Source organism: Alexandromys fortis, unplaced genomic scaffold (assembly GCF_014885135.2).
Source record: "Alexandromys fortis isolate MF-2015 unplaced genomic scaffold, M_Fortis_MF-2015_v1.1 scaffold_163, whole genome shotgun sequence".
In the NCBI taxonomy this organism is placed as follows: Eukaryota; Metazoa; Chordata; class Mammalia; order Rodentia; family Cricetidae; genus Alexandromys; species Alexandromys fortis.
Window position 1 is genome coordinate 2,946,013 of NW_026068085.1, and position 10,916 is coordinate 2,956,928.

Genomic DNA, 10,916 nt, shown 5'->3' on the forward strand with positions numbered 1-10,916 from the left:
TGCAGGCAGGCTAGTGGGGACAAAGGAGCTAGCACCCTCCCGTTTGCCCTGCCGATTCGGATTCGGTCCTAGAGCCCGAACAGGCTGGGCTGGGAGATGTTATGTGGTCAAAGAGGGAAGGGGGTCAGACGGAGGGGGCGGAGAGGGTTGTGGATGCAAGCTGGGTGGGATAGGAAGAGAGAGGAAGTATCGTGCAGAGTAGCCCCTGAGGATGACCAGGAAGTGTAGGACCATCATTTGAATTCTTAAAGCTCTCGTTACCATTTTTTTCTTCCATATTTATATTTCTTAATCTAAGGAATGGCAGTATTTATTTTCTTGATTTGGTTTTTCAATGGGTCTATTCTAATGCTTCTCAAGTTTACCTGCAAATAGGAATCACCCTGGAGCCTGAAAAGCTATTGCTAATCCCACCATCATTTGCCAGAGACTGTAATATGGTTGGCCTGGTGTGCAATCTGGACATTAAGGGTTTTGAAAACTCTCAAGGGATTCTGATCTTCAGATGAGGGTAGGAAGAACTGGGGCATCCAAGGATCCTTATATTTTGTAGACTTTTATCGCTGTATTTCTATTTGTGACATACTTTGGCTGCTTTATCTTCTAAAAGATTTGTGATTCCCCTTTTACGTTATTTTGAAGTTTTGTGGCATCCCACAATAACTTGGGAATAATAGCAGATAACAGAGTGTAATGTGAGGAAAGAGACTATGCTATTAAAGTCAAGTCACATGATGCTGAGTTACTATCTCTAGTATCTTTACAACTTTTAAAATCATTAAGCTCATGAAAACATTGTGTAAGTAGTTTTCTCTTAGAAGAGTATACTAAAATATTAGCATCACTAACAACCTTTTACATAGCTATGGACAAGGGCAGCTTAATAAAAACATGTTACCTATGATCAAAGAAATCTTATTCAAATGTTTCATTTTATCTGAGTACAGTAACCCATTATTTTGAAGAACTAAGATATACCACATACATAAATAAGTTTAGCTGGGAAAGGCATTTCTTCCACACATGATTTGGGATCTTCCTAACCCCGAGGACAGCTTTAAAAAACTAGACACAGTGATTTTGGTGGCTTTACAAGATTAAGGATACTGCTAATTAAGGTGGGTTTTGTCCCCTGCACCAGAGCCATGCACAGGACAGGCAAGAACAAATGGTCTGAGCACAGTCTCAGCCTTTTTTATTAGTTTTATTTTGAAACAGGGTCACTCTCACTCAATTTTCCAGGCTGTTTGGATTCAGCTCTCTAGTTTAAGCTAGTCTCAAATGCATGATCCTCCTGCCTCAGCCTCCTAAGCAAGCCCAGATCTCGTGGTACATTCTTCATGTGTTTTGCTTTTTAGTATAAGCTAGCAGAATGTGGACAGCTTGATATGGGATACTACTACAGAAGGGCTCTGTGGGGATTCTGCTAGGGACCTTGCTTTTCTCTCTACCAAGCGGTCATTATTGTTAGCATTATTTCAATGTGCTGTCTTCTTACAACCTAGTTTAATGGAGCTGGGATTCTGAAAGCCTCCCCTCTTTCTATGTACATTTTCCTTTTTTCAGTTTTCATTTAAGTCTCTAACATTATACCTCTTTCCAAGATCAACTTTGTATAAACGATGTGCTGAGAAAGGTGCCCAGTGTGGAAGACTTTGCTCTGAACTCTGTATCAGTGATTCTCTGCGGAATCTGGCTCAGTCTTTATCATAATTTCCTTACTTTTAAAATGGAGGTGATAATGTTTGGTATCCCTAACTGAAGTGATAAATCATGTGTGAAAATACGTTAGCATGTATAAAATGTGATGTCATTCAATACTACTTAATTCTAGTGATCCACTTTCTAACATCAACTATGTTACCCCCCAAAACCAAAAGCCGTGTTTGGGCTGCACTATGGTATACGAATAGTGCAAGAGATGGGCTGTGGAAAGACTGGTGTGGGTCATGTAAATGATTTCACTTCAGCCATTACAGCGAGGATAATAGAAACCTTCTGCCTTTGTGAGCTGGGACAGTTACTTGAGACTGACTGTTAGCCGAGAAGAGGCTAGATATAATGGGCCAAGCAGTGGTTAAAAGAATACAGTTTTCATGTAATTATTTCAGGTAAAGCTAACCATGCGGGCGGCTGGGTGCTGGGAATGTAGCCCGCAGCTCCTACAACAGCCACACCTGAACTTGTTGAGAGACTGTACATGAAAAACTTCTCAGAAGTGTATCAATTCTATATGAATGTGAAAGTATTTATCAAATAGTAGAGCACCCACACAATGAGCTGAATCGTCCTTCAAATTTGGGTAGACACACACCATTGATGGATGTGAAGCTGTTCTCTCTCAGTTCAGTCTTCTCATTAACATAGAGGCACAACATACAGATGTTCTCCCTCTGAGTTTTATTCTATCACCTATTTGGTTACACCTTTATTTATGAAGAATGAACCAAAATTAGCCACTTCATAACCAATTTTTACTATTTGTGGCTAGCATCTTAGATAACTAATTAATTTGCTAAATTATTGAAAAATAGGTGTGACTAGCTGATAGTGCTCCTTCATAGAAGACATTGTTTTAGCAGTGTCCTAGAAAAGTAGTTACCAAAGGATGCTGAATATAAATATTCCAGGTCTGTGTTAGACTTCAGGTAAATATTCAGTACAGATGTGCCTTTAACTGTTAATATTAACTATTAGTTTGTGTCTAGACTTTCCTGAGAATTGGGCCTTTAAGCATGCCTGTGTGAGATTATCTTGATTGTGTTAATTGAGGTGGGACTGTTGTGGGCAGCATCATTCCATGGCTGTGATCCTGTAAATGGGCAGCATGTGCCCATCACTCTCTGCTACAGAGTGGAAATGCCATGTGACCAACTGCTTCTAGCTTCTGCAGCCTTTTCTCCCCTTCATGACAGACTGTACCCTTGAACTGTTTTTCCAGAGCATCTGCTTAGCAACAGGAAGCTAAAACATTACCAATGTAAGTGTTGTAATCAGTGCCTCAAAATGCTAAACTGTAACTATCCCGCTGCTTCTCTGTGGCATACAAACACCCTGATGCATTTTTCCTTTTTCAGAATTCAAAAAAATAGTTAAAAATATTTTTATTATATTCTAACAACACCATTTGGTATATGATAAATATTATAGATATTTTTGCTGGACTTTCATTTTAATGTAGAGGGTAAACCTTGATAATTCACAGGAGTCATTTTAAATACATATATAATATCCATGCCCCAAAATGCTTTCAAATTTCTCCCCCATTTTAATAGTGTTATACAATGATTTTATGCAATACCACAGAGAGAATTGCCATGGAGCTGCCAGAATCAGACATGCTGAATCTTTCCTGGTAAGCCACGACCTTGTGGCGATATCTAGATTAACAGAAATGGGTTAAATCAAGAGTAAGAGTTAGTCAATACGAGGCTAGAAATTATGGGCCAGGCAGTGTTAAAATAAATATGGTTTCTGTGTGGTTATTTCAGGGGTTAAGCTAGCTGGGCAGCTGGAATGAAAAGCAGGCCCACTCTTCCTGTAACAGTGTTATACAATGATTTTATGCAAAACCAAAAGACAAATCTTACATCTCCTGTTGTTTTTCACAAGCACTGTTTCTAAGTGGTTATTCCTTTAAGTAGGATTGCAGATATCAGTCATTACCCGGGACATATACCTAATACTGAGCAGTTAAAATAATAGAAAACCTAAAAGCAAATAAAAACAAACAAAAGCTTAACACCACAAAACAAACATCTCTAATTATATTAGGTAATTTTTCCTTCTGGGACTTAACTTTTGCTTTCTTCCAACTGTTTTCACAATGTCATAAGATTTGACAATAAACACCTCCCCCACCTTTACCCCCCCAAAATAAACCCCACAAAATTGCTTCAGTTGAATAGGTAGTGGTTTTTAGGACATTTTCAATAAAAACAATTCTTCTTTCCTTTGGGTTAGATGAATGTTTGGGTTGAAAGGAACAAAAGGACTGTTTAGGCCCAAATTCTGTATTTAATTTCAGATGTGGAACTGGCTCTGAGAAGGTGACAGTTTACCTAAATTAACACAAGATTGTAGAAATAGGAGCAGCAGGGCTGCATCCCCAGCACCCCGGCTGCCTGGCTAGCTTATGCCTGAAATAACAAAACACAAACTGTATTCATTTAAACACTGCTTGACCCATTTCTATCTAGCCTCTTCTAGGCTAATTCTCACATATTAATTTAGCCCATTTCTAATCATCTGTGTAAGCACCCCAAGGTGCGCTTACTAGGAAGATTCTAGCCTACGTCCATCCTGGGTCGGAGGAGCTTCATTGCGTGCATCTGCCTGGGAGAACAGAGCATGCCTCTCTGTCTGAGGCGTCTGGCTCTGAGAGGAGCTGCATTACTTCTGACCTCACTTCTTCCTCCCAGCATTCTCTTCTGTTTACTCCACCCACCTATGTTCTAACCAATAAAATGGGCCAAGCCAGTTTCTTTATTAGCCAATGACCTTCCTCCATCACAAGATGAGTCATCTTGTTGGAAGATCTTGAAGAGGAACACATATTCATATATATATGAATAAACCTGAAAGTGCCAAGCTATACACTGGTTGTTAATGAGGAACAGGGTGCTTCTTCATTCAGATGCTTTTTCTCTGAGCTGCTGCTTTGGGGCACAGGATCCCTGTCCTATCACTGTCAGTAGTTTTCTATATAAAATAGATGTTCAAAGTGTGTGTGTGGGGGTGTAATTGTAAAAGTAAGTTGCTTCAGGTCCCAGAGTGGCTTCAATGGTCAGCAGGTCCTGACACCATGCTGCAGATCCCTGAAGTGGCAGCAGGCAGTGGGTCCTAGAGCAGCCAGTCCCAGGAAGGGATGGTGCAGTTCCCCAAGTGCCTGCAGGAGGCCACGACCCCAGGCAGGGAGCTTCATGGTAGTTTAGAGACCTTGATGGGGCAATCAGTCCCATGAGATGAGAAAGACAGTTGGGCATGCCTGGAGACCATGCCGCAGGTCTCCAAAGTTGGCTGGTCTCAGGCAGGGAGCCATGTGGCTACAAGCAGGCAAGTAACAGAGACATGGTTAGGCATGTCATGCAGAGTGAGGTTGGATATTTATTTAGTGGGTTATGGAGGGAAAAGGGGAGAAGGGAAGAAGAGAGGGAGGGAGGGAGGGAGAAAGAGAGAAGAGAGAAAGAGAGAGAGAGAAAGAGAAAGAGAGAGAAAGAAAGAGAAAGAGAGAAAGAAAAACAGAGATGGGGAGAGCTCTTGGATTGGTAAGATCAATATAGTAAAAAAGGCAATCCTACCAAAAGCAATCTATAGATTCAATGCAATCCCCATCAAAATTCCAACACAATTCTTTACTGACCTTGAAAGAACAATAGTCAGCTATATGGAAAAGCAAAACAAAATAAAACCCAGGATAGTCAAAACAATCCTGTACAATAAAGGAAATTCCAGAAGCATCACCATCCTTGACATCAAGCTCTATTACAGAGCTACAGCAATGAAAGCAGCTGGATATTGGCATTAAAACAGAGATATTGACCAATGGAATCAGATTGAAGACCTGGATATTAACCCACACACCTATGATCATCTGATTTTTGACAAAGAAGCTAAAATTATGCAATGTAAAAAACAAAGGATCTTCAACAAATGGCATAACTGGATTTCAAAATGTAGAAGAATGAAAATAGATCCATATTTATCATGCACAAAAGTCAAGTCCAAATGGATTAAATCTGCCCACACTGAACCTGATAGGAGGGAAAGTGGGAAGTAGTCTTCAATCCATGGGCACAGGAGACCACTTACTAAATATAACTCCAGTAGCACAGACACTGAGAGCATCAATAAATAAATGGAATCTCCTGAAACTGAGAAGCTTCTGTAAAGCAAAGGACACAGTCAACAAGACAAAAATGGCAGCCTACTGAATGGGAAGATTTTCACCAGTCCCACATCAGACAAAGGACTGATCTTCAAAATCTATAAAGAACTCAAGAAATTAGACATTAAAATTCTAAATAACCCAATTAAAAATGGGGTACTGAAGTAAATAGAGAATTCTTAACAGAAAAATTTCAAAAGGACAAAAGATACTTAAGGACCTGTTCAACTTCCTTAGCTATCAGGGAAATGCAAATCAAAACAACTCTGAGATACCATCTTACACCTGTCAGAATGGCTAAGATAAAAAAAAAACAATAATGATAGCTTATGCTCAAAAGGATATAGAGTAAAGGGGAACACTCATCCAATGCTGGTGGAAATGCAAACTGGTACAACCACTTTGGAAATCAGTTTCTCAGAAAATTAGGAATCAGCCTACCTCAGGATCCTGCAATACCACTCTTGAGCATATATCCAAAAGATGCTCAATTATACTACAAAAGCATTTGCTCAACTATGTTCATAGCAACATTATCTGTAATAGCTAGAACCTGGAAACAACCTAGATGCCCCTCATCTGAAGAATGGATAAAGAAAGTGTGGCATATTTTCACATTAGAGTACTACTCAGCAGTAAAAAACAATGACATCTTGAATTTTGCAAGCAAATGATGGAATTAGAAAACACTATCCTGAGAGAGGTAACCCAGACCCAAAAAGATGAATATGGTATGTACTCACTCATAAGTGGATACTAGCTATAAACAAAGGACATTGAGACTATAGAAGCTAAGTAATAAGGTGAACCCAAAGAAAAACATATATAGACCGACCTGGAAATTGGAAACAGACAAGATTGCCTGACAAAATTGGGAGCATAGGGGTCAAGAGTAGAAGTGGAAGAGGAGGGGAAAAGGGGAGGGTTGAGGAGAACATGAGGGAATGGGATTGTTGAGATGGAGGAAGGACAGATATGAGAGCAAGGAAAGAGATATCTTGATTGAGGGAGCTACCCAAATTATGGAGTTAGCAAGAAACCTGGCTCTAGAAAAAGTTCCCAGGAATCTACAAGAATGACCCCAGCTTAGACCCTAAGCAATAGAGGAGAAAGGGCCCAAATTGGTCTTGCCCTGTAGTCAGACTGATGATTATCTTAAATCATCATCACCATAGAACCTTCATCCAACAGAGGCAGAGACCAACATCAAAGCACTGGACTGAGCTCCCAAGGTTCAGTTTAAAAGTGGAAGGAATGAGAATATGAGAAAAGTCAAGACCATGAAGGGTTCTTCCACTGAAAAAGTTTACCTGAGGTAATGGGAGCTCACCAACTCCAGTTGGACTGGAAATGAACATGCATAGGACCAAATTAGTCCCTCTGAATGTGGCTGATTGTTGTATGGCTGGGGCAGGCTGAGGGGCCACAGGCAGTGGGACTGGGATTTATTTCTACTGCATGTACTGGCTTTCTGGGATCATATTCTCTTTGGATGTATACCTTGTTACCCCTAGATGTAGTAGGGATGGTCTTGGACCTTCCACAAAGCAAAGTGCTTTACCATCTATTAGGATTAGATAGGAGTGGGGTGGGAGGGTATGTGGAGGGAATGGGAGGAGGGGAAGGAGTGGGAATGGATTTTTAAAAAAAAAAATCTAATAAATAAATTAAATTTAAAAAAAAGAAAAGAAAAGGGAAAAGCTGAAGATTAGCTTGCCTCAGCAGATGGGGGGAGGTAGTGGGTATGGCTTGTCTTTTAATGGGACAGAGCAGATCATTACATTCTCATCTTTTTTTTTATAATCAAAATGTGGGTGTTTAGGCAGGCCATGCTGCAGGTCTCTAAATGGTGGCAGTGTGCAGCAGGCCATGAGACCATGCCTCAGGTCCCCAAATGGCAGCAGGCAGCAGGCAGTGGTTTCCAAGATCATGGCAGGCCACAAAAGCAGTCGGGTCCCAGGCAGGAAGCTGCATGGTGGGTGAGAGACCTAGTAATATAGGCACATCATGCAGAGTGAAGTTGGATATTTACTTAGTGGGTTATGGAAGGGAAGGAGAGAAGGGGGAAGATCAGAGACAGAGACAGAGAGAGAAACAGAGATGGGGAAGGGGAGAAGTGGGGAAAATGGAGAGACAGAAGCTGTCTCTGAGAGAGAGAGAGAGAGAGAGAGAGAGAGAGAGAGAGAGAGAGAGAGAGAGCAAGAAAAGGACTCAGGCTGGAAGCTGAAGATCAGCTTGCCTCAGTGGATGGGGGAGGGAGTGGACATGGCTTGTCTCTTAAAGGGACAGAGCAGACCATTTGGGGGCACAGCTTCTTTTTGGAAATTTACTTCTTTCTTGGCCTCATATGGTCTTAGCTTTTAACTACTAACCTTAGAAAAATGAGATTTAAAGTATGTGTGTAGGGACACTTAATCAGGTGTCACCTGGTGACAGTGTGGCTTTATCTATGCTAGATGATATATATTCTGGTTTTATAATGGCACCAATATAGAGATTCTTGACCTTGCTCATGACTGAAATAGGAGAAAGCCGAAAGGTCTTACGTTGATTTGGCAGTCCTCAGCAGTAATTACAGAGCCTATTATCTTCTGCAGTATGAAGGCAGAAAGTGCTGAGAAAACCACATCCTTGTTTTAGTTTTATGAGTACCATAGCAACAAAAATGTTGCACTTTGAGTCCTGGTGCATTCACAATGCCAACTTAGGAAAAAAAAAATATGACTAGGTTTGGTGAAGAATGAACTTCCAGACTCACTGTTGGAGATGAGTAGCCCACCTTTGCCTGAAGGCAAAGTAGAAATCTTTGTCTTTCAAAACCACATTTGATCTCTTTCTCCCCACACCCTAGGATTTGCTTTAATCTCATTGCTGCTTACAGTCTAATAGGTCAAGTCACATGCCTGAGTTAGACAAGTGTGAGCTTGCTAAGGAAAGAGAGAAACTAAGTTCTACAGCTGCAGAACCCAGTAGCACTGAACCTATAATATGGAAAGAAGGGGTTAAGTCCTCAGAAAGAAGCAGCGATAAGCCCATGGCAAGGATAGTTCTTTTCCCAAGGAACGAAAGGCCATTTACTCATGAAACTGCACTTGAACAAGCATTCCTAGGGTCCAAGGGTCCAAACTGAGCTTGATACCTAGAAACCCAAAGCTTTCCATTAGGGAGAATGAGAGTCAAGGAGACATTGGTGTGCAGAAACCCATAATGAATGGGTTTCTGGCTCAAGGCGGGCCAGCAATGGGTCAACTGAGCCACAATGTGACCAGTTCCTAGCATTCTTGGTGTATAACTGGGATGATATAAAGTGAGTTGGCATAATCACTTCATTGCTTCTTTGGCCTTTGGGATGAGAAGGTCAATTTGCAGGCTCTAAAAATGAGAGTAAATTTAAGCAATACCAAACCCTGAAAACACTGGTAGAGCTTGGTGTCACTTTGAACCTTAAAGGATACAGGCATTCCATATCTCCATCCCAGTTACTGATCTAGCTTAGCCTATTCAAAAGTTACGTATGTCCTGAAGGATCTAAGAACTTCACATGCATACATTCACATTGCATCTGCAAATATACACACACCTACATATGCAAAAAAAAATTGCAAAAGAGGTGAGTTGATGTCCTCAAAATCTGTAGTTTCATTCATGGATTACTTGGCTTCAGATGCAGATACAACTCAAATACAGACTTGGATGTATGATAACCTCTTGGAAGATACTCTGAAAAGGGTGAAAAAATTGTCGCAATAGTTGTAGCTGTGGGTGATTGTTGAATTAGGAGCGGCGGGGCTGCATCCCCGGCCCCTGGCCGCCCGCATGGCTAGCTTATGTCCGAAATAATTACGTGGAAACTGTATTCTTTTAAACACTGCCTGGCTCGGCTAGTTCCAGCTTCTTATTGGCTAGCTCTTACATATTGTTCTAACCCATTTCTAATATTCTGTGTAGCCCAAGAGGTAGCTTACCAGAGAAGATCTTAACCTGCGTCTGTCTGGAGTGGGAGAACCATGGCGACTCCTGACCCAGCTTCTTTTCCCCAGCATTCTGTTCTGTTTACTCCACCCACCTAAGGGTTGGCCTATCGAGGGGCTTAGGCAGTTTCTTTATTAATAAGAAATCACTCCCACATCATTTCCCCTTTTTCTGTTTAAACAAAAAAGAAAGGCTTTAACTTTAACATAGTAAAATTACATATAACAAAACAGTTATCAAGCAAACATTACAATCATCTTTATCATAACTAAGGAAAACTATAACTATCTATTCATTCTTCAACTCCATCAAAGACTCCAGAAGGATATAATACTACCTAAGTAAAGAGGAAGTCCAAAACTCTAGAAATGACAGAAACATCTTGCTGCCTGGACAGTCACCCAAAGTTCTTCGGTATTATTGGGGCATCCATCTTGGGCCTACAGGCCCATAGTATCCAGCAGACATTTCCATGAAGCAGGAAATTTCAAAGACAGTTCAGTCACTTTCTGCCGTGTCCTGCAGAATGTCTCGCAGACTCTCATGAATCAGGAACCCCGAAAGACCATCTCACCTTTAGGCAAGTTCAGCAGTCCTCTCTCTGTGGGTTCTGTGTCCAGTTTATGCAACAGTCCAGGCAAGAGCAGTTTCTTGCCAAAATGGCTATCAAGCTCCATAAGGATCCTCTTCAATGCCCATCTTCCTCTTGAAGTAGATTGGTGCTGCCAGGAGCAGAGTGTCTCATTGTCATGAAAAGTCCTAACTTCTTAAAATATTTTAAATGCCATATTCTGCAGTCTTTGAGAGATATGACGAATGTCTATCTAATTGAAATATATCTCTATATATCTAGAAAATCTAACTAACATGACTACAAGCTTGACTATTGATTATCCATTAACAACCCATATACATTACATTTTTAAGTGAACTACACAATCACAATACCTTAATCAAGATCAAAAATACATATACATATAACAAAATTGACCTTAAAATCCATACCAATGCAAATTATTCATATCTATATCATATCCCCCTTTAAATGTAAAAGAAC